Genomic DNA, 23,781 nt, shown 5'->3' on the forward strand with positions numbered 1-23,781 from the left:
TTTCTCGCTTGCTTTTTGTTTGCTCGTGTGCTGGATTGCTTGTCTGTCACGATGGCTCAAGATAATACCAAATTGTGTGACTTTAACAATACCAACAATAATGATTTCCTTAGCACTCCGAATGCTCCTCTTACCAACACTGAATCTTGTGAAATCAATACTGCTTTGTTGAATCTTGTTATGAAAGATCAATTCGCCGGCCTTCCTAGTGAAGATGCCGCTACTCATCTAAATAGCTTAGTGGATTTGTGTGATATGCAAAATAAGAAATATGTTGATAATGATATTGTTAAATTGAAGCTATTTCCTTTTTCGCTTAGAGATCGTGCTAAATCTTGGTTTTCGTCTTTGCCTAAAAATAGTATTGATTCTTGGAACAAGTGCAAAGATGCTTTTATCTCTAAGTATTTTTCCTCCCGCTAAGATCATCTCTCTAAGAAACGATATTATGAATTTTAAGCAACTTGATCATGAACATGTTGCACAAGCTTGGGAGAGAATGAAATTAATGATACGTAATTGCCCTACTCATGGTTTGAACTTGTGGATGATTATACAAATTTTTTATGCCGGATTGAGTTTTGCTTCTAGAAATCTTTTGGATTCGGCCGCGAGAGGCACTTTTATGGAAATCACTTTAGGAGATGCTACTAAACTCCTAGATAATATTATGGCTAATTATTCTCAATGGCACACTGAAAGATCTACTAATAAAAAAGTGCATGCGATAGAAGAAATTAATGTTTTGAGTGGAAAGATGGATAAACTTATGAAATTATTTGCTACTAAGAGTGTTTCTTCTGATCCTAATGATATGCCTTTGTCTACTTTGGTTGAGAATAATAATGAATCTATGGATGTGAATTTTGTTGGTAGGAATAATTTTGGTAACAACGCGTATAGAGGGAACTTTAATCCTAGGCCTTATCCTAGTAATCCTTCTAACAATTATGGAAATTCCTACAACAACTCTTATGGAAATTTTTATAAGATGCCCTCTGAATTTGAGACTAGTGTTAAAGAGTTTATGAATTCACAAAAGAATTTTAATGCTTTGCTTGAAGAGAAATTGCTTAAAGTTGATGAATTGGCTAGGAACGTTGATAGAATTTGTCTTGATGTTGATTCCTTAAAGCTTAGATCTATTCCTCCTGAGCATGATATCAATGAGTCTCTCAAAGCCATGAGAATTTCCATTGATGAGTGCAAGGAAAGAACCGCTAGGATGCGTGCTACGAAATATGCCTTTATTAAAGCGTGTTCTTCCAATTTCCATGAAAATCAAGATGAATATCTAAAAGTTATTGATGTGTCCCCTATTAAATCTTTGTTTTGTATGAATCTTGATAATGATGGGACTGAATATGATCTACCTTTACCTAGAAGGCGTACCAAGAATTCAGAGTATTTAGATCTTGATGATGAAATTGATAAAAGTGGGATTAAAGAAAGCAAAACCCTAGATGTTGCTAAACCCACTATTTTGGATTTCAAGTAATTTAATTATGAAAGTTGCTCTTTAATTGATTGTATTTCCTTGTTGCAATCCGTGCTAAATTCTCCTCATGCTTATAGTCAAAATAAAGCCTTTACTAAACATATCGTTGATGACTTGATGCAATCTTATGAAGAAAAACTTGAGTTGGAAGTTTATATCCCTAGAAAACTTTATGATGAGTGGGAACCAACTATTAAAATTAAGATTAAGGATCATGAATTTTATGCTTTATGTGATTTGGGTGCTAGTGTTTCCACTATTCCCAAAACTTTGTGTGATTTGCTAGATTTCCGTGATTTTGATGATTGCTCTCTAAACTTGAATCTTGCGGATTCCACTATTAAGAAACCTATGGGAAGAATTAATGATTTTCTTATTGTTGCAAATAGGAATTATGTGCCCGTAGATTTATCGTTCTTGATATAGATTGCAATCCTTGTCCTATTATTCTTGGTAGACCTTTCCTTAGAACGATTGGTGCAATTATTGATATGAAGGAAGGGAATATTAGATTCCAATTTCCATTAAAGAAAGGCATGGAACACTTCCCTAGGAAGAAAATAAAGTTACCATATGAATCTATCATGAGAGCCACTTATGGATTGCCTACCAAAGATGGCAATACCTAGATCTATCCTTGCTTTCATGCCTAGCTAGGGGCGTTAAACGATAGCGCTTGTTGGGAGGCAACCCAATTTTAGTTTTAGTTTCTTTTTATTTTGCTTCTGTTTAGGAATAAATCTTTGATATATCCTCTGGTTAGATGTGTTTTTATGTTTTAATTAGTGTTTGTGCCAAGTTAAACCTATAGGATCTTCTTGGATGATAGTTATTTGATCTTGCTGTAATTTCCAGAAACTTTCTATTCACGAAAACAGTTATTAACAATCACCAGAACGTGATAAAATAGTGATTCCAATTGCTGCCGATCAATAAACAAATTGCCTAGGTCTTCCTATTTTGGCTGAATTTTTGGAGTTCCAGAAGTTTGCGTTAGTTACAGATTACAACAGACTGTTCTATTTTTGACAGATTCTGTTTTTCGTGTGTTGTTTGCTTATTTTGATGAATCTATGGCTAGTAAATAGTTTATAAACCATAGAGAAGTTGGAATACAGTAGGTTTAACACCAATATAAATAAAGAATGAGTTCATTACAGTACCTTGAAGTGGTCTTTTGTTTTCTTTCGCTAACGGAGCTCACGAGATTTCTGTTGAGTTTTGTGTTGTGAAGTTTTCAAGTTTTGGGTGAAATCTTTTGATGGATTATGGAACAAGGAGTGGCAAGAGCCTAAGATTGGGTATGCCCATGGCACCCCCAAGATAATCTAAGGACACCAAAAAGTCAAAGCTTGGGGATGCCCCGGAAGGCATCCCCTCTTTCGTCTACTTCCATCGGTAAATTTACTTGGAGCTATATTTTTATTCACCACGTGATATGTGTTTTGCTTGGAGCGTCTTGTATGATTTGAGTATTTGCTTTTTAGTTTACCACAATCATCCTTTCTGTACACACCTTTTGAGAGAGCCATACATGAATTGAAATTTGATAGAATACTCTATGTGCTTCACTTATATCTTTTGAGCTATATAGTTTTGCTCTAGTGCTTCACTTATATCTTTTAGAGCACGGTGGTGGATTTGTTTTAAAGAAACTATTGATCTCTCATGCTTCACTTAGATTATTTTGAGAGTCTTAAATAGCATGGTAACTTGCTTAATAATTTTAATATGCTTGGTATTCAAGATTTGTAAAACTTTCTTTTGAGTGTCGTTGGATACTAAGAAAAGTTTGATGCTTGATAATTGTTTTGAGATATGGAGGTGATAATATCAAAGTCCTGCTAGTTGAGTAGTTGTGAATTTGAGAAATGCTTGTGTTGAAGTTTGCAAGTCCCGTAGCATGCACGTATGGTAAATGTTATGTAACAAATTTGAAACATGAGGTGTTCTTTGATTGTCCTCCTTATGAGTGGCGGTCGGGGACGAGCGATGGTCTTTTCCTACCAATCTATCCCCCTAGGAGCATGCGCGTAGTGCTTGGGTTTTTGATGGCTTGTAGATTTTTGCAATAAGTATGTGAGTTCTTTATGACTAATGTTGAGTCCATGGATTATACGCACTCTCACCCTTCCATCATTGCTAGCCTCTTCGGTACCGTGCATTGCCCTTTCTCACATTGCGAGTTGGTGCAAACTTCGCCGGTGCATCCAAACCCCGTGATATGATACGCTCTTTCACACATAAACCTCCTTATATCTTCCTCAAAACAGCCACCATACCTACCTACTATGGCATTTCCATAGCCATTCCGAGATATATTGCCATGCAACTTTCCACCATTCCGTTTATCATGACACATTCATCATTGTCATATTGCTTAGCATGATCATGTAGTTGACATAGTATTTGTGGCAAAGCCACCGTTCATAATTCTTTCATACATGTCACTCTTGATTCATTGCATATCCCGGTACACCGCCGGAGGCATTCATATAGAGTCATACTTTGTTCTAGTATCGAGTTGTAATCATGGAGTTGTAAATAAATAGAAGTGTGATGATCATCATTTTCTAGAGCATTGTCCCATGTGAGGTTATAAAAAAAGAGGCCAAAGAAGCCCAAATAAAAAAAGAGGCCAAAGAAGCCCACAAAAAAATGAAAAATGAGAGAAAAAGAGAGAAGGGAGAATGCTACTATCCTTTGCCACACTTGTGCTTCAAAGTAGCACCATAATCATTATGATAGAGAGTCTCTTGTTTTGTCACTTTCATATACTAGTGGGAATTTTTCATTATAGAACTTGGCTTGTATATTCCAACAATGGGCCTCCTCAAGTGCCCTAGGTCTTCGTGAGCAAGCAAGTTGGATGCACACCCACTTAGTTTCTTTTGTTGAGCTTTCATACATTTATAGCTCTAGTGCATCCGTTGCATGGCAATCCCTGTTGGAAATATGCCCTAGAGGCAATAATAAAAGCATTATTATTATATTTCCTTGTTCATGATAATTGTCTTTATTCATGCTATAATTGTGTTATCCGGAAATCGTAATACATGTGTGAATAACAGACACCAACATGTCCCTAGTAAGCCTCTAGTTGACTAGCTCGTTGATCAACAGATAGTCATGGTTTCCTGACTATGGACATTGGATGTCATTGATAACGAGATCACATCATTAGGAGAATGATGTGATGGACAAGACCCAATCCTAAACATAGCACAAGATCGTATAGTTCGTTTGCTAGAGTTTTTCCAATGTCAAGTATCTTTTCCTTAGACCATGAGATCGTGTAACTCCCGGATACCGTAGGAGTGCTTTGGGTATACCAAACGTCACAACGTAACTGGGTGACTATAAAGGTAGACTACGGGTATCTCCGAAAGTGTCTGTTGGGTTGACATGGATCAAGACTGGGATTTGTCACTCCGTATGACGGAGAGGTATCACTGGGCCCACTCGGTAATGCATCATCATAATGAGCTCAAAGTGACCAAGTGTCTGGTCACGGAATCATGCATTACGGTACGAGTAAAGTGACTTGCCGGTAACGAGATTGAACGAGGTATTGGGATACCGACGATCGAATCTCGGGCAAGTAACATATCGATTGACAAAGGGAATTGCATACGGGGTTGATTGAATCCTCGACATCGTGGTTCATCCAATGAGATCATCGTGGAGCATGTGGGAGCCAACATGGGCATCCAGATCCCGCTGTTGGTTATTGACCGGAGAGTCGTCTCGGTCATGTCTGCTTGTCTCCCGAACCCGTAGGGTCTACACACTTAAGGTTCGGTGACGCTAGGGTTGTGAAGATATGTATATGCAGTAACCCGAATGTTGTTCGGAGTCCCGGATGAGATCCCGGACGTCACGAGGAGTTCCGGAATGGTCCGGAGGTAAAGAATTATATATAGGAAGTGCTGTTTCGGCCATCGGGACAAGTTTTGGGGTCACCGGTATTGTACCGGGACCACCGGAAGGGTCCCGGGGGTCCACCGGGTGGGGCCACCTATCCCGGGGGGCCCCATGGGCTGAATTGGGAGGGAACCCAGCCCCTGGCGCCCCCCCTAGCACCCCTATATATAGGGGGGATGAGGAGGGACTTCATACCCCAGCCCCTGGCGCCTCTCTCTCTCCCCGTTACGTCTCTCCCTCGTAGTATAGGCGAAGCCCTGCTACTGTGACGCCCTGCATCGACCACCACGCCGTCGTGCTGCTGGATCTTCATCAACCTCTCCTCCCCCCTTGCTGGATCAAGAAGGAGGAGACGTCTCCTGTCCCGTACGTGTGTTGAACGCGGAGGTGCCGTCCGTTCGGCGCTTGGTCATCGGTGATTTGGATCACGTCGTGTTCGACTACATCATCACCATTCTTTGAACGCTTCCGTGCGCAATCTACAAAGGTATGTAGATGCATCCGATGACTCGTTGCTAGATGAACTCCTAGATGGATCTTGGTGAAACGAGTAGGAAAATTTTTGTTTTCTGCAACGTTCCCCAACAGTGGCATCATGAGCTAGGTCTATGCGTAGTTCTTCTTGCGCGAGTAGAACACAATTTGTTGTGGGCGTAGATTTGTCAACTCTCTTGCCGCTACTAGTCTTTTCTTGCTTCAGCGGTATTGTGGGATGAAGCGGCCCGGACCAACCTTACACGTACGCTTACGTGAGACCGGTTCCACCGACTAACATGCACTAGTTGCATAAGGTGGCTGGCGGGTGTCTGTCTCTCACACTTTAGTTGGAGCGGATTCGATGAACAGGGTCCTTATGAAGGGTAAATAGAAGTTGACAAATCACGTTGTGGCTTTAACGTAGGTGAGAAGACGTTCTTGCTAGAACCCTAATTCAGCCACGTAAAAACTTGCAACAACAATTAGAGCACGTCTAACTTGTTTTTGCAGCAAGTGGTTTGTGATATGATATGGCCAAAGTTGTGATGAATGATGAATGATCTATATGTGATGTATGAGATGTTCATGCTGTTGTAATAGGAATCACGACTTGCATGTCGATGAGTATGACAACCGGCAGGAGCCATAGGAGTTGTCTTTATTCTTTTATATGACCTGCGTGTCATTGAGAAACGCCATGTAAATTACTTTACTTTATTGCTAAACGCGTTAGCCATAGTAGTAGAAGTAATAGTTGGCGAGCAACTTTATGGAGACACGATGATGGAGATCATGATGATGGAGATCATGGTGTCAAGCCGGTGACAAGGTGATCATGGAGCCCCAAGATGGAGATCAAAGGAGCTATGTGATATTGGCCATATCATGTCACGTTTATTATTTGATTGCATATGATGTTTATCATGTTTTGCATCTTGTTTACTTAGAACGACGGTAGTAAATAAGATGATCCCTCATAATAATTTCAAGAAGTGTTCCCCCTAACTGTGCACCGTTGCGACAGTTCGCTGTTTCAAAACACCACGTGATGATCGGGTGTTTTATTCAGACGTTCACATACAACGGGTGTAAGACAGATTTACACATGCAAACACTTAGGTTGACTTGACGAGCCTAGCATGTACAGCCATGGCCTCGGAACACAGAAGACCGAAAGGTCGAGCATGAGTCGTATAGAAGATACGATCAACATAAAGATGTTCACCGATGTTGACTAGTCCGTCTCACGTGATGATCGGACACGGCCTAGTTAACTCGGATCATGTAATACTTAGATGACTAGAGGGATGTCTGATCTAAGTGGGAGTTCATTAATAATTTGATTAGATGAACTTAATTATCATGAACTTAGTCTAAAATATTTTACAATATGTCTTGTAGATCAAATGGCCCACGTAGCCCTCAACTTCAACGCGTTCCTAGAGAAAACCAAGCTGAAAGACGATGGCAGCAACTATACGGACTGGGTCTGGAACCTGAGGATCATCCTCATAGCTGCCAAGAAAGATTATGTCCTACAAGCACCGCTAGGTGATCCACCCGTCCCACAGAACCAAGACGTTATGAACGCTTGGCAGACACGTGTTGACGACTACTCCCTCGTTCAGTGCGGCATGCTTTACAGCTTAGAGCCGGGGCTCCAAAAGCGTTTTGAGAGACATGGAGCATATGAGATGTTCGAAGAGCTGAAAATGGTTTTTCAAGCTCATGCCCGGATCGAGAGATATGAAGTCTCCGATAAGTTCTTCAGCTATAAGATGGAGGAAAATAGTTCTGTCAGTGAGCACATACTCACTATGTCTGGGTTACATAACCGCTTGTCTCAGCTGGGAGTTAATCTCCCGGATGATGCGGTCATTGACAGAATCCTCCAGTCGCTTCCACCAAGCTACAAGAGCTTTGTGATGAACTTCAACATGCAGGGGATGCAAAAGACCATTCCTGAGTTGTTCTCAATGCTGAAATCAGCGGAGGTAGAAGTCAAGAAGGAACATCAAGTGTTGATGGTCAATAAAACCACTAAGTTCAAGAAAGGCAAGGGTAAAAAGAACTTCAAGAAGGACGGCAAGGAGGTTGCCGCGCCCGGCAAGCAAGATGCCGGGAAGAAGCCAAAGAATGGACCCAAGCCCGAGACTGAGTGCTTTTATTGCAAGGGAAGCGGTCACTGGAAGCGGAACTGCCCTAAGTACTTAGCGGACAAGAAGGCCGGCAAAACAAAAGGTATATGTGATATACATGTAATTGACGTGTACCTTACTAGTGCCCGTAGTAGCTCCTGGGTATTTGATACCGGTGCAGTTGCTCACATTTGTAACTCAAAGCAGGGGCTGCGGAATAAGCGGAAACTGGCAAAGGACGAGGTGACAATGCGCGTCGGGAATGGTTCCAAGGTCAATGTGATCGCCGTCGGCACGCTACCTCTACATCTACCTTCGGGATTAGTTTTAAACCTTAATAATTGTTATTTAGTGCCAGCTTTGAGCATGAACATTGTATCGGGATCTCGTTTAATTCGAGATGGCTACTCATTTAAATCCGAGAATAATGGTTGTTCTATTTATATGAGAGATATGTTTTATGGTCATGCTCCTATGGTGAATGGTTTATTCTTTATGAATCTCGAACGTGATGCTACACATGTTCATAATGTGAGTACCAAAAGATGTAAGGTTGATAATGATAGTCCCACATACTTGTGGCACTGCCGCCTTGGTCACATAGGTATCAAATGCATGAAGAAGCTCCATGCAGATGGACTTTTAGAGTCTCTTGATTATGAATCATTTGACACGTGCGAACCATGCCTCATGGGTAAGATGACCAAGACTCCGTTCTCAGGAACAATGGAGCGAGCAACCAACTTATTGGAAATCATACATACTGATGTGTGCGGTCCAATGAGTGTTGAGGCTCGCGGTGGCTATCGTTATGTTCTCACGCTCACTGATGATTTAAGTAGATATGGGTATATCTACTTAATGAAACACAAGTCTGAAACCTTTGAAAAGTTCAAGGAATTTCAGAGTGAGGTTGAGAATCAGCGTGACAGGAAAATCAAGTTCCTACGATCAGATCGAGGAGGATAATACTTGAGTCACGAGTTTGGCACACACTTAAGAAAATGTGGAATAGTTTCACAACTCACGCCGCCTGGAACACCTCAGCGTAACGGTGTGTCCGAACGTCGTAATCGCACTCTATTGGATATGGTGCGGTCTATGATGTCTCTTACCGATTTACCGCTATCTTTTTGGGGCTATGCTTTAGAGACTGCCGCATTCACTTTAAATAGGGCTCCGTCGAAATCCGTTGAGACGACACCGTATGAATTATGGTTTGGGAAGAAACCTAAGCTGTCGTTTCTAAAAGTTTGGGGATGCGATGCTTATGTCAAGAAACTTCAACCTGAAAAGCTCGAACCCAAGTCGGAAAAATGCGTCTTCATAGGATACCCAAAAGAAACCGTTGGGTACACCTTCTACCTCAGATCCGAAGGCAAGATCTTTGTTGCCAAGAATGGGTCCTTTCTAGAGAAAGAGTTTCTCTCGAAAGAAGTAAGTGGGAGGAAAGTAGAGCTTGATGAAGTATTACCTCTTGAACCGGAAAATGGCGCAACTCAAGAAAATGTTCCTGAGGTGCCTGCACCGACTAGGGAGGAAGTTAATGATAATGATCAAGATACTTCTGATCAAGCTCCTACTGAAATTCGAAGGTCCACAAGGACACGTTCCGCACCAGAGTGGTACGGCAACCCTGTCTTGGAAATCATGTTGTTAGACAACGGTGAACCTTCGAACTATGAAGAAGCAATGGCGGGCCCGGATTCCGACAAATGGCTAGAAGCCATGAAATCCGAGATAGGATCCATGTATGAAAATGAAGTATGGACTTTGACTGACTTGCCCGTTGAACGGCGAGCCATAGAAAATAAATGGATCTTTGAGAAGAAGACAGACGCGGATGGTAATGTGACCATCTATAAAGCTCGACTTTTCGCTAAGGGTTATCGACAAGTTCAAGGGGTTGACTACGATGAGACTTTCTCACCGGTAGCGAAGCTAAAGTCCGTCCGAATCATGTTAGCAATTGCCGCATTCTACGATTATGAGATATGGCAAATGGACGTCAAAACGGCATTCCTTAATGGTTTCCTTAAGGAAGAATTGTATATGATGCAACCGGAAGGTTTTGTCGATCCTAAGAATGCTGACAAGGTATGCAAGCTCCAACGCTCGATTTATGGGCTGGTGCAAGCATCTCGGAGTTGGAACATTCGCTTTGATGAGATGATCAAAGCGTTTGGGTTTACGCAGACTTATGGAGAAGCCTGCGTTTACAAGAAAGTGAGTGGGAGCTCTGTAGAATTTCTCATATTATATGTAGATGACATACTGTTGATGGGAAATGATATAGAACTCTTGGACAGCATCAAGGCCTACTTGAATAAAAGTTTTTCAATGAAGGACCTTGGAGAAGCTGCTTATATATTAGGCATCAAAATCTATAGAGATAGATCGAGACGCCTCATAGGTCTTTCACAAAGCACATACCTTGATAAGATATTGAAGAAGTTCAATATGGATCAATCTAAGAAGGGGTTCTTGCCTGTGTTACAAGGTATGAAATTGAGCTCAGCTCAATGTCCGACCATGGCAGAAGATATAGAAGAGATGAGCGTCATCCCCTATGCGTCAGCCATAGGTTCTATTATGTATGCCATGCTGTGTACCAGACCTGATGTAAACCTTGCCGTAAGTTTGGTAGGAAGGTACCAAAGTAATCCCGGCAAGGAACACTGGACAGCGGTCAAGAATATCCTGAAGTACCTGAAAAGGACTAAGGAAATGTTTCTCGTTTATGGAGGTGACGAAGAGCTCGTCGTAAAAGGTTACGTCGACGCTAGCTTCGACACAGATCTAGATGACTCCAAGTCACAAACCGGATACGTGTATATTTTGAATGGTGGGGCAGTAAGCTGGTGCAGTTGCAAGCAAAGCGTCGTGGTGGGATCTACATGTGAAGCGGAGTACATGGCAGCCTCGGAGGCAGCACATGAAGCAATATGGGTGAAGGAGTTCATCACCGACCTAGGAGTCATACCCAATGCGTCGGGGCCGATCGAGCTCTTCTGTGACAACACTGGAGCTATTGCTCTTGCCAAGGAGCCCAGGTTTCACAAGAAGACAAGGCACATCAAGCGTCGCTTCAACTCCATTCGTGAAAATGTTCAAGATGGAGACATAGAGATTTGTAAAGTACATACGGACCTGAATGTAGCGGATCCGTTGACTAAACCTCTCCCTAGAGCAAAACATGATCAACACCAGAATTCCATGGGTGTTCGATTCATCACAATGTAACTAGATTATTGACTCTAGTGCAAGTGGAAGACTGTTGGAAATATGCCCTAGAGGCAATAATAAAAGCATTATTATTATATTTCCTTGTTCATGATAAGTGTCTTTATTCATGCTATAATTGTGTTATCCGGAAATCGTAATACATGTGTGAATAACAGACACCAACATGTCCCTAGTAAGCCTCTAGTTGACTAGCTCGTTGATCAATAGATAGTCATGGTTTCCTGACTATGGACATTGGATGTCATCGATAACGAGATCACATCATTAGGAGAATGATGTGATGGACAAGACCCAATCCTAAACATAGCACAAGATCGTATAGTTCGTTTGCTAGAGTTTTTCCAATGTCAAGTATCTTTTCCTTAGACCATGAGATCGTGTAACTCCCGGATACCGTAGGAGTGCTTTGGGTATACCAAACGTCACAACGTAACTGGGTGACTATAAAGGTAGACTACGGGTATCTCCGAAAGTGTCTGTTGGGTTGACATGGATCAAGACTGGGATTTGTCACTCCGTATGACGGAGAGGTATCACTGGGCCCACTCGGTAATGCATCATCATAATGAGCTCAAAGTGACCAAGTGTCTGGTCACGGGATCATGCATTACGGTACGAGTAAAGTGACTTGCCGGTAACGAGATTGAACGAGGTATTGGGATACCGACGATCAAATCTCGGGCAAGTAACATATCGATTGACAAAGGGAATTGCATACGGGGTTGATTGAATCCTCGACATCGTGGTTCATCCGATGAGATCATCGTGGAGCATGTGGGAGCGAACATGGGTATCCAGATCCCGCTGTTGGTTATTGACCGGAGAGTCGTCTCGGTCATGTCTGCTTGTCTCCCGAACCCGTAGGGTCTACACACTTAAGGTTCGGTGACGCTAGGGTTGTGAAGATATGTATATGCAGTAACCCGAATGTTGTTCGGAGTCCCGGATGAGATCCCGGACGTCACGAGGAGTTCCGGAATGGTCCGGAGGTAAAGAATTATATATAGGAAGTGCTGTTTCGGCCATCGGGACAAGTTTCGGGGTCACCGGTATTGTACCGGGACCACCGGAAGGGTCCCGGGGGTCCACCGGGTGGGGCCACCTATCCCGGGGGGCCCCATGGGCTGAATTGGGAGGGAACCCAGCCCATAGTGGGCTGGGGCGCCAACCCCCTAGGGCCCATGCGGCTAGGGTTGAGGGGAAACCCTAGATGGGGGCGCCCCCTTGCTTGGGGGGCAAGGCCCCCACCCTAGGCTGCCCCCCCTAGTAGATGCCATCTACTAGGGCCGGCGCCCCCCTAGCACCCCTATATATAGTGGGGGAGAGGAGGGACTTCATACCCCAGCCCCTGGCGCCTCCCTCTCTCCCCGTTATGTCTCTCCCTCGTAGTATAGGCGAAGCCCTGCTACTGTGACGCCCTGCATCCACCACCACGCCGTCGTGCTGCTGGATCTTCATCAACCTCTCCTCCCCCCTTGCTGGATCAAGAAGGAGGAGACGTCTCCCGTCCCGTACGTGTGTTGAACGCGGAGGTGCCGTCCGTTCGGCGCTTGGTCATCGGTGATTTGGATCACGTCGTGTTCGACTACATCATCACCATTCTTTGAACGCTTCCGTGCGCAATCTACAAAGGTATGTAGATGCATCCGATGACTCGTTGCTAGATGAACTCCTAGATGGATCTTGGTGAAACGAGTAGGAAAATTTTTGTTTTCTGCAACGTTCCCCAACAATCCCTACTCCTTGCATTAACATCAATCGATGGGCATCTCCATAGCCCATTGATTAGCCTTGTTGATGTAAGACTTTCTCCTTTTTGTCTTCTCTACATAACCCCCATTATCATACTCTATTCCACCCATAGTGCTATATCCATGGCTCACGCTCATGTATTGCGTGAAGGTTTATAAGTTTGAGATTACTAAAGTATGAAACAATTGTTTGGCTTGTCATCGGGGTTGTGCATGATGAGAGCATTCTTATGTGACGAAAATGGAGCATGACTAAACTATATGATTTTATAGGGATGAACTTTCTTTGGCCATGTTATTTTGAGAGGACATAATTGCTTAGTTAGTATGCTTGAAGTATTATTATTTTTATGTCAATATGAACTTTTGTCTTGAATCTTTCGGATCTGAATATTCATACCACAATTAAGAAGAATTACATTGAAATTATGCCAAGTAGCACTCCGCATCAAAAATTCTCTTTTTATCATTTACCTACTCGAGGACGAGAAGGAATTAAGCTTGGGGATGCATGATACGTCTCCAACGTATCTATAATTTTTGATTGCTCCATGCTATATTATCTACTATTTTGGAGCATATTGGGCTTTATTTTCCACTTTTATATTACTTTTGGGACTAACCTATTAACCGGAGGCCCAACCCAAAATTGCTGTTTTTTTGCCTAATTCAGAGTTTCGAAGAAACGGAATATCAAACGGAGTCCAAACGGAATGAAACCTTCGGGAACGTGATTTTCTCACCGAATATCACCCGGGAGACTTGGACCCTACGCCAAGGAAGCTTCGAGGTGGGCACGAGGTAGGGGGGCGCGCCCCCACCCTCGTGGGGCCCATGGAGCTCCACCGACATACTTCTTCCTCCTATATATACCTACATACCCCCAAACGATCAGATACGGAGCCAAAAACCTAATTCCACCGCCGCAACCTTCTGTACCCACGAGATCCCATCTTGGGGCCTGTTCCGGAGCTCCGCCGAAGAGGGTATCCACCACGGAGGGCTTCTACATCATCATAGCCCCTCCGATGAAGTGTGAGTAGTTTACCTCAGACCTTCGGGTCCATAGTTTGTAGCTAGATTGCTTCTTCTCTCTTTTTGGATCTCAATACAATGTTCTGCCCCTCTCTCGTGGAGATCTATTCGATGTAATCTTCTTTTTGCGGTGTGTTTGTTGAGATCGATGAATTGTGGGTTTATGATCAAGATTATCTATGAACAATATTTGAATCTTCTCTGAATTCTTTTATGTATGATTGGTTATCTTTGCAAGTCTCTTCGAATTATCAGTTTGGTTTGGCCTACTGGATTGGTTTTTCTTGCAATGGGAGAAGTGCTTAGCTTTGGGTTCAATCTTGCGGTGTCCTTTCCCAGTGATAGTAGGGGCAGCAAGGCACGTATTGTATTGTTTCCATCGAGGATAACAAGATGGGGGTTTTATCGTATTGCATGAATTTATCCCTCTACATCATGTCATCTTGCTTAAGGCGTTACTCTGTTTTCTTGAACTTAATACTCTAGATGCATGCTGGATAGCGGTCGATGAGTGGAGTAATAGTAGTAGATGTAGGCAGGAGTCGGTCTACTTGTCTCGGATGTGATGCCTATATACATGATCATACCTAGATATTCTCATAACTATGCTCAATTCTGTCAATTGCTCAACAGTAATTTGTTCACCCACCGTAAAATACTTATGCTCTTGAGAGAAGCCACTAGTGAAATCTATGGCCCCCGGATCTATCTTCATCATATTAATCTTCTATCACTTTATTATCGCTTTGCTTTTTTACTTTGCCGTTTATTTTACTTTGCATCTTTATACCAAAAATACCAAAAATATTATCTATCATCTCTATCAGATCTCACTCTCGTAAGTGACCGTGAAGGGATTGACAAACCCTATTCGCGTTGGTTGCGAGGAGTTATTTGCTTTGTGTAGGTACGAGGGACTCGCGCGTAGCCTCCTACTGGATTGATACCTTGGTTCTCAAAAACTGAGGGAAATACTTACGCTACTTTGCTGCATCATCCTTTCCTCTTCGGGGAAATCCAACACAGTGCTCAAGAGGTAGCATCTTACTCAACTTCACACCTTACAACACAGGCAAGAACTCTTTCTTTGACTATTCCATTTTGAACTACTTCAAAAAAAACTTTTCAAGGTATGTACTCATTGAAAAAACTTATCAAGCGTCTTGATCTATCTCTATAGATCTTCATGCTCAATATGTAAGCAGCTTCATCGAGGTCTTTCTTTGAAAAACTCCTTTCAAACACTCCTTTATGCTTTGCAAAATAATTCTACATTATTTTCGATCAACAATATGTCATTCACATATACTTATCATAAATGTTGTAGTGCTCCCACTCACTTTTTTGTAAATACAGGCTTCACCGCAAGTCTGTATAAAACTATATGCTTTGATCAACTTATCAAAGCGTCTATTCCAACTCCGAGATGCTTGCACCAGTCCATAGATGGATCGTTGGAGCTTGCATATTTTTTAGCACCTTTAAGATTGAAAAAACCTTCTGGTTGCATCATATACAACTCTTCTTTAATAAATCCATTAAGGAATGCAGTTTTTCTTATCCATTTGCCAGATTTCATAAAATGTGGCAATTACTAACATGATTCGGACAGACTTAAGCATAAATACGAGTGAGAAACTCTCATCGTAGTCAACACCTTGAACTTGTCGAAAACCTTTTGCGACAATTCTAGCTTTGTAGATAGTAACACTACTATCAGCGTCCGTCTTCCTCTTGAAGATCCATTTAATCTCAATGGCTCGCCGATCATCGGGCAAGTCAATCAAAGTCCATACTTTGTTCTCATACATGGATCCCATCTCAGATTTCATGGCCTCAAGCCATTTTGCGGAATATGGGCTCATTATCGCTTCCTCATAATTCGTAGGTTCATCATGGTCAAGTAACATGACCTCCAGAACAGGATTACTGTACCACTCTGGTGCGGATCTCACTCTGTTTTACCTACAAGGTTCGGTAGTAACTTGATCTGAAGTTACATGATCATCATCATTAGCTTCCTCACTAATTGGTGCAGGAGTCACAGGAACAAATTTCTGTGATGAACTACTTTCCAATAAGGGAGCAGGTACAGTTACCTCATCAAGTTCTACTTTCCTCCCACTCACTTCTTTCGAGAGAATCTCCTTCTCTAGAAAGGATCCATTCTTAGAAACGAATGTCTTGCCTTCGGATCTGTGATAGAAGGTGTACCCAACTGTCTCCTTTGGGTATCCTATGAAGACACATTTATCCGATTTGGGTTTGAGCTTATCAGGATGAAGCTTTTTCACATAAGCATTGCAACCCCAAACTTTAAGAAACAACAACTTTGGTTTCTTGCCAAACCACAGTTCATATCATCTCAACAGATTTAGATGGTGCCCTACTTAACCTGAATGCAGCTGTCTCTAATGTATAACCCCAAAACGATAGTGGTAAATTGGTAAGAGACATCATAGAATGCACCATATCTAATAAAGTACGGTTACGATGTTCGGACCCACCATTACTGTGGTGTTCCAGGCGGCATGAATTTGTGAAACTATTACACATTGTTTTAATTGAAGACCAAACTCGTAACTCAATATTCATCTCCGCGATTAGATCGTAGAAACTTTATTTTCTTGTGTCGATGATTTTACACTTCACTCTGAAATTCTTTGAACTTTTCAAATGTTTCAGACTTATGTTTCATCAAGTAGATATACCCATATCTGCTCAAATCATCTGTGAAGGTCAGAAAATAATGATACCCGCCACGAGCCTCAACACTCATCGGTCTGCATACATCAGTATGTATTATTTCCAACAAGTCTGTTGCTTGCTCCATTGTTCCGGAGAACGGAGTCTTAGTCATCTTGCCCATGAGGCATGGTTCGCAAGCATCAAATGATTCATAATCAAGTGATTCCAAAAGTCCATCAGCATGGAGTTTCTTCATGCGCTTTACACCAATATGACCTAAACGGCAGTGCTACAAATAAGTTGCACTATCATTATTAACTTTGCATCTTTTGGCTTCAATATTATGAATATGTGTATCACTACGATCGAGATCCAACAAATCATTTTCATTGGGTGTATGACCATAGAAGGTTTTATTCATGTAAACAGAACAACAATTATTCTCTAACTTAAATGAATAACCGTATTGCAATAAACATGATCAAATCATATTCATGCTCAACGCAAACACCAAATAACACTTACTTAGGTTCAACACTAATCCCAAAAGTATAGGAAGTGTGCGATAATGATCATATCAATCTTGGAACTACTTCCAACACACATCGTCTTAACTAGTTTCTGTTCATTCTGCAACTCCCGTTTCGAGTTACTACTTTTAGCAACTGAACTAGTATCAAATACCGAGGGATTGCTATAAACACTAGTAAAGTACACATCAATAATATGTATATCAAATATACTTTTGTTCACTTTGCCATCCTTCTTATCCGTCAATTACTTGGGGTAGTTCCGCTTCCAGTGACCAGTCCCTTTGCAGTAGAAGCACTTAGTCTCAAGCTTAGGTCCAGACTTGGGCTTCTTCACTTGAGCAGCAGCTTGCTTGCCGTTCTTCTTGAAGTTCCCTTTCTTCCTTTTGCCCCTTTACTTGAAAATAGTGGTCTTGTTAACCATCAACAATTGATGCTCTTTCTTGATTTCCACCTTCGTCGATTTCTGCATCACGAAGAGCTTGGGAATTGTTTTCGTCATCCCTTGCATATTATAGTTCATCACGAAGTTCTTAGTAACTTGGTGATAGTGACTAGAGAATTCTATCAATCACTATTTTATCTAGAAGATTAACTCCCACTTGATTCAAGCGATTGTAGTACCCAGACAATCTGAGCACATGCTCACTGCTTGAGCTATTCTCCTCCATCTTTTAGCTATAGAACTTGTTGGAGACTTCATATCTCTCAACTCGGGTATTTGCTTGAAATGTTAACTTCAACTCCTGGAATATCTCATATGGTCCATGACGTTCAAAACGTCTTTGAAGTCCCGATTCTAAGCCGTTAAGCATGGTGCACTAAACTATCAAGTAGTCATCATATTGAGCCTTTGTCAAAACGTTCATAACATCTGCATCTGCTCATGCAATAGGTCTGTCACCTAGCGGTGCATCAAGGACATAATTCTTCTGTGCAGCAATGAGGAAAATCCTCAGATCACGGACCAAGTCCGCATCATTGCTACTAATATCTTTCAACTTATATTTCTCTAGGAACATATAAAAATAAATGGGGAGCTACATCGCGAGCTATTGATCTACAACATAGATATGCAAATACTACCAGGACTAAGTTCATGATAAATTAAAGTTCAATTAATCATATTACTTAAGAACTCCCACTTAGATAGACATCCCTCTAATCATCTAAGTGATCACGTGATCCAAATCAACTAAACCATGTCCGATCATCACGTGAGATGGAGTAGTTTTCAATGGTGTACATCACTATGTTGATCATATCTACTATATGATTCACGCTCGACCTTTCGGTCTCCAGTGTTCCGAGGCCATATCTGCATAAGCTAGGCTCGTCAAGTTTAACCTGAGTATTCCACGTGTGCAAAACTGTCTTGCACCCGTTGTATTTGAACGTAGAGCTTATCACACCCGATCATCACGTGGTGTCTCAGCACAAAGAACTTTCGCAACGGTGCATACTCAGGGAGAACACTTATACCTTGAAATTTAGTGAGAGATCATCTTATAATGCTACCGTCGATCTAAGCAAAATAAGATGCATAAAAGATAAACATCACATGCAATCAATATAAGTGATATGATATGGCCATCATCATCTTGTGATTGTGATCTCCATCTCCGAAGCATCGTCATGATCACCATCGTCACCGGCGCGACACCTTGATCTCCATTGTAGCATCGTTGTCGTCTCGCCAACTATTGCTTCTATGACTATTTCTACCGCTTAGTGATAAAGTAAAGAAATTATAGGGCGATTGCATTGCATACAATAAAGCGACAACCATATGGCTCCTGCCAGTTGCCGATAACTCGGTTACAAAACATGATCATCTCATACAATAAATATAGCATCATGCCTTGACCATATCACATCATAACATGCCCTGCAAAAACAAGTTAGACGTCCTCTACTTTGTTGTTGCAAGTTTTACGTGGCTGCTACGGGCTGAGGAAGAATCGTTCTTACCTACGCATCAAAACCACAACGATAGTTCGTCAAGTTAGTGTTGTTTTAACCTTCCAAAGGACCGGGCGTAGCCACACTCGGTTCAACTAAAGTTGGAGAAACTGACACCCGCCAGCCACCTGTGTGCAAAGCACGTCGGTAGAACCAGTCTCGTGTAAGAGTACGCGTAATGTCGGTCCGGGCCGCTTCATCCAACAATACCGCCGAACCAAAGTGTGACATGGTGGTAAGCAGTATGACTTGTATCGCCCACAACTCACTTGTGTTCTAGTCGTGCATATAACATCTACGCATAAAACTAGGCTCGGATGCCACTGTTGGGGAACGTAGTAATTTCAAAAAAAATTCTACGCACACACAGGATCATGGTGATGCATAGCAATGAGAGAGAAGAGTGTTGTCCACGTACCCTCGTAGACCGAAAGTGGAAGCGTTAGCACAACGCGGTTGATGTAGTCTTGTACGTCTTCTCGATCCGATCGATCCAAGTACCGACGTACGACACCTCTGAGTTCAGCACACGTTCAGCTCGATGACGTCCCGCGAACTCCGATCCAGCAGAGCTTTACGGGAGAGTTCTATCAGCACGGCTGCGTGATGACAGTGATGATGTTGCTACCGATGCAGGGCTTCGCCTAAGCACCGCTACGATATGACCGAGGTGGAATATGGTGGAGGGGGGCACCGCACACGGCTGGAATAGATCAACAGATCAACTTGTGTGTCTTGGGGTGCCCCCCTGCCCCAGTATATAAAGGAGCAAGGGAGGAGGAGGCCGGCCCTAGGAGGGGCGCGCCAAGGGAGTAGGATTCCTACTCCTAGTAGGAGTAGGTTTCCTCCTTTCCTAGTCCAACTAGGAGAAGGGGGGAAAGGAGGGGAGGGGGGAAGGAAGGGAGAGGGGGGCCGCGCCCCAAACCCCTTGTCCAATTCTGAGTGGGCTTGGGAGGGGCGAGCGCCACCTCCTGGCTGCTGTCTTTCCTTCCCACTAAGGCCCATTAAGGCCCAATACTTCTTCCCTGTATTCCCGTAACTCCCCGGTACTCCGAAAAATACCCAAATCACTCGGAACCTTTCCGATGTCCGAATATAGTCGTCCAATATATCGATCTTTACGTCTCAACCATTTCGAGACTCCTCGTCATGTCCCCGATCTCATCCGGGACTCCGAACTACCTTCGGTACATCAAAACATATAAACTCATAATACAAATCGTCACCTAACGTTAAGCGTGCAGACCCTACGGGTTCGAGAACTATGTAGACATGACCGAGACACGTCTCCGGTCAATAACCAATAGCGGAACCTGGATGCTCATATTGGCTCCTACATATTCTACGAAGATCTTTATTGGTCAAACCGCATAACAACATACGTTGTTCCCTTTGTCATCGGTATGTTAATTGCCTGAGATTCGATCGTCGGTATCTCAATACCTAGTTCAGTCTCGTTACCGGCAAGTCTCTTCGCTCGTTCCGTAATACATCATCCCGCAATTAACTCATTAGTTACAATGCTTGCAAGGCTTATAATGATGTGTATTACCGAGTGGGCCCAGAGATACCTCTCTGACAATCGGAGTGACAAATCCTAATCTCGAAATACGCCAACCCAACAAGTACCTTTGGAGACACCTATAGAGCACCTTTATAATCACCCAGTTACGTTGTGACGTTTGGTAGCACACAAAGTGTTCCTCCGGTAAACGGGAGTTGTATAATCTCATAGTCATAGGAACATGTATAAGTCATGAAGAAAGCAATAGCAATAAACTAAACGATCATAGTGCTAAGCTAACAAATGGGTCTTGTGCATCACATCATTCTCCTAATGATGTGATCCCATTCATCAAATGACAATACATGTCTATGGTCAGGAAACATAACCATCTTTGATAAACAAGCTAGTCAAGTAGAGGCATACTAGGGACACTCTGTTTTGTCTATGTATTCACACATGTATCAAGTTTCCGGTTAATACAATTCTAGCATGAATAATAAACATTTTCATGAAATAAGGAAATAAATAATAACTTTATTATTGCCTCAAGGGCATATTTCCTTCAGTCTCCCACTTGCACTAGAGTCAATAATCTAGATCACATCGCCATATGATTTAACATTAATAGTTCACATCACCATGTGATTAACACCCATAGTTCACATCGTCATGTAACCAACACCCAAAGGGTTTACTAGAGTCAATAATCTAGTTCACATTGCTATGTGATTAACACCCAAAGAGTACTAAGGTGTGATCATGTTTTGCTTGTGAGAGAAATTTAGTCAACGGGTCAGCCATATTCAGATCCGTATGTATTTTGCAAATTTCTATGTCTACAATGCTCTGCACGGAGCTACTCTAGCTAATTGCTCCCACTTTCAATATGTGTCCGGATTGTGACTTAGAGTCATCCAGATCGGTGTCAAAGCTTGCATCGACGTAACTTTTTACGACGAACTCTTTATCACCTCCATAACCGAGAAATATTTCCTTAGTCTTCTAAGGATAATTTTGACCGCTGTCCAGTGATCTACTCCTAGATCAAAATTGTACTCCCTTGCCAAACTCAGGGCAGAGTATACAATAGGTCTGGTACACAGCATGGCATACTTTATAGAACCTATGCCTGATGCATAGGAAATGACTTTCATTCTCTCTCTATCTTCTGCCGTGATCGGGCTTTGAGTCTTACTCAACTTCACACCTTACAACACAGGCAAGAACTCTTTTCTTGACTGTTCTTTTTTGAACTACTTCAAAAAAAAACTTGTCAAGGTATGTACTCATTGAAAAAACTTATCAAGCATCTTGATCTATCTCTATAGATCTTGATGCTCAATATGTAAGCAGCTTCACCGAGGTCTTTCTTTGAAAAACTCCTTTCAAACACTCCTTTATGCTTTGCAAAATAATTCTACATTATTTCCGATCAACAATATGTCATTCACATATACTTATCAGAAATGTTGTAGTGCTCCCACTCACTTTCTTGTAAATACAGGCTTCACCACAAGTCTGTATAAAACTATATGCTTTGATCAACTTATCAAAGCGTATATTCCAACTCTGAGATGCTTGCACCAGTCCATAGATGGATCGCTGGAGTTTGCATATTTTGATAGCACATTTAAGATTGACAAAACCTTCTGGTTGCACCATATACAACTCTTCTTTAATAAATCCATTAAGGAATGCAGTTTTTCTTATCCATTTGCCAGATTTCATAAAATGCGGCAATTGCTAACATGATTCGGACAGACTTAAGCATAGATACGAGTGAGAAACTCTCATCATAGTCAACACCTTGAACTTGTCGAAAACCTTTTGCGACAATTCTAGCTTTGTAGACAGTAACACTACTATCAGCGTCCGTCTTCCTCTTGAAGATCCATTTAATCTCAATGGCTCGCCGATCATCGGGCAAGTCAATCAAAATTCATACCTTGTTCTCATACATGTATCCCATCTCAGATTTCATGGCCTCAAGCCATTTTGCGGAATCTGGGCTCATTATCGCTTCCTCATAGTTCGTAGGTTCGTCATGGTCAAGTAACATAACCTCCAGAACAGGATTACCGTACCACTCTGGTGCGGATCTCACTCTGGTTTACCTACGAGGTTCGGTAGTAACTTGATCTGAAGTTACATGATCATCATCATTAGCTTCCTCACTAATTGGTGTAGGAGTCACAGGAACAAATTTCTGTGATGAACTACTTTCCAATAAGGGAGCAGGTACAGTTACCTCATCAAGTTCTACTTTCCTCCCACTCACTTCTTTCGAGAGAAACTCCTTCTCTAGAAAGGATCCATTCTTAGCAACGAATGTCTTGCCTTCGGTTCTATGATAGAAGGTGTACCCAACTGTCTCCTTTGGGTATCCTATGAAGACACATTTCTCCGATTTGGGTTTGAGCTTATCAGGATGAAACTTTTTCACACAAGCATTGCAACCCCAAACTTTAAGAAACAATAACTTTGGTTTCTTGCCAAATCACAGTTCATATCATCTCAACGGATTTAGATGGTGCCCTACTTAACGTGAATGCAACTGTCTCTAATGTATAACCCCAAAACGATAGTGATAAATCGGTAAGAGACATCATAGATTGCACCATATTTAATAAAGTACGGTTACGATGTTCGGACCCACCATTACTGTGGTGTTCCAGGCGGCATGAATTTGTGAAACTATTCCACATTGTTTTAATTAAGAAGGGCGAATACCATACTGAAATTCAAGCTGATTTTTGGTACATGATGTCAGGGATCGTAAGAGATGTTATATTGTATATATGTAGTAGCGTTGGATAGATATACGAAAACTTGTTGTTCGACCAAGCACGGAGAAAGAGAGGTCACTTCTCTCTATATACGTTCATGATCATGATGTTGTGTAATTAATGGTTCCTTCATTTGCTTACTAGCTAGCGTCGAGTTCTCTCTATATATGTAGTAGCTACCGTCGACCAAACACGGAGAAATAAAGGTCACTTCTCTCTATATGCTATAGCTAACACAA

This window comes from Triticum urartu, chromosome 5A (assembly GCF_056163025.1).
Source record: "Triticum urartu cultivar PI428250 chromosome 5A, HENAU_Tu73, whole genome shotgun sequence".
Taxonomy (NCBI): Eukaryota; Viridiplantae; Streptophyta; class Magnoliopsida; order Poales; family Poaceae; genus Triticum; species Triticum urartu.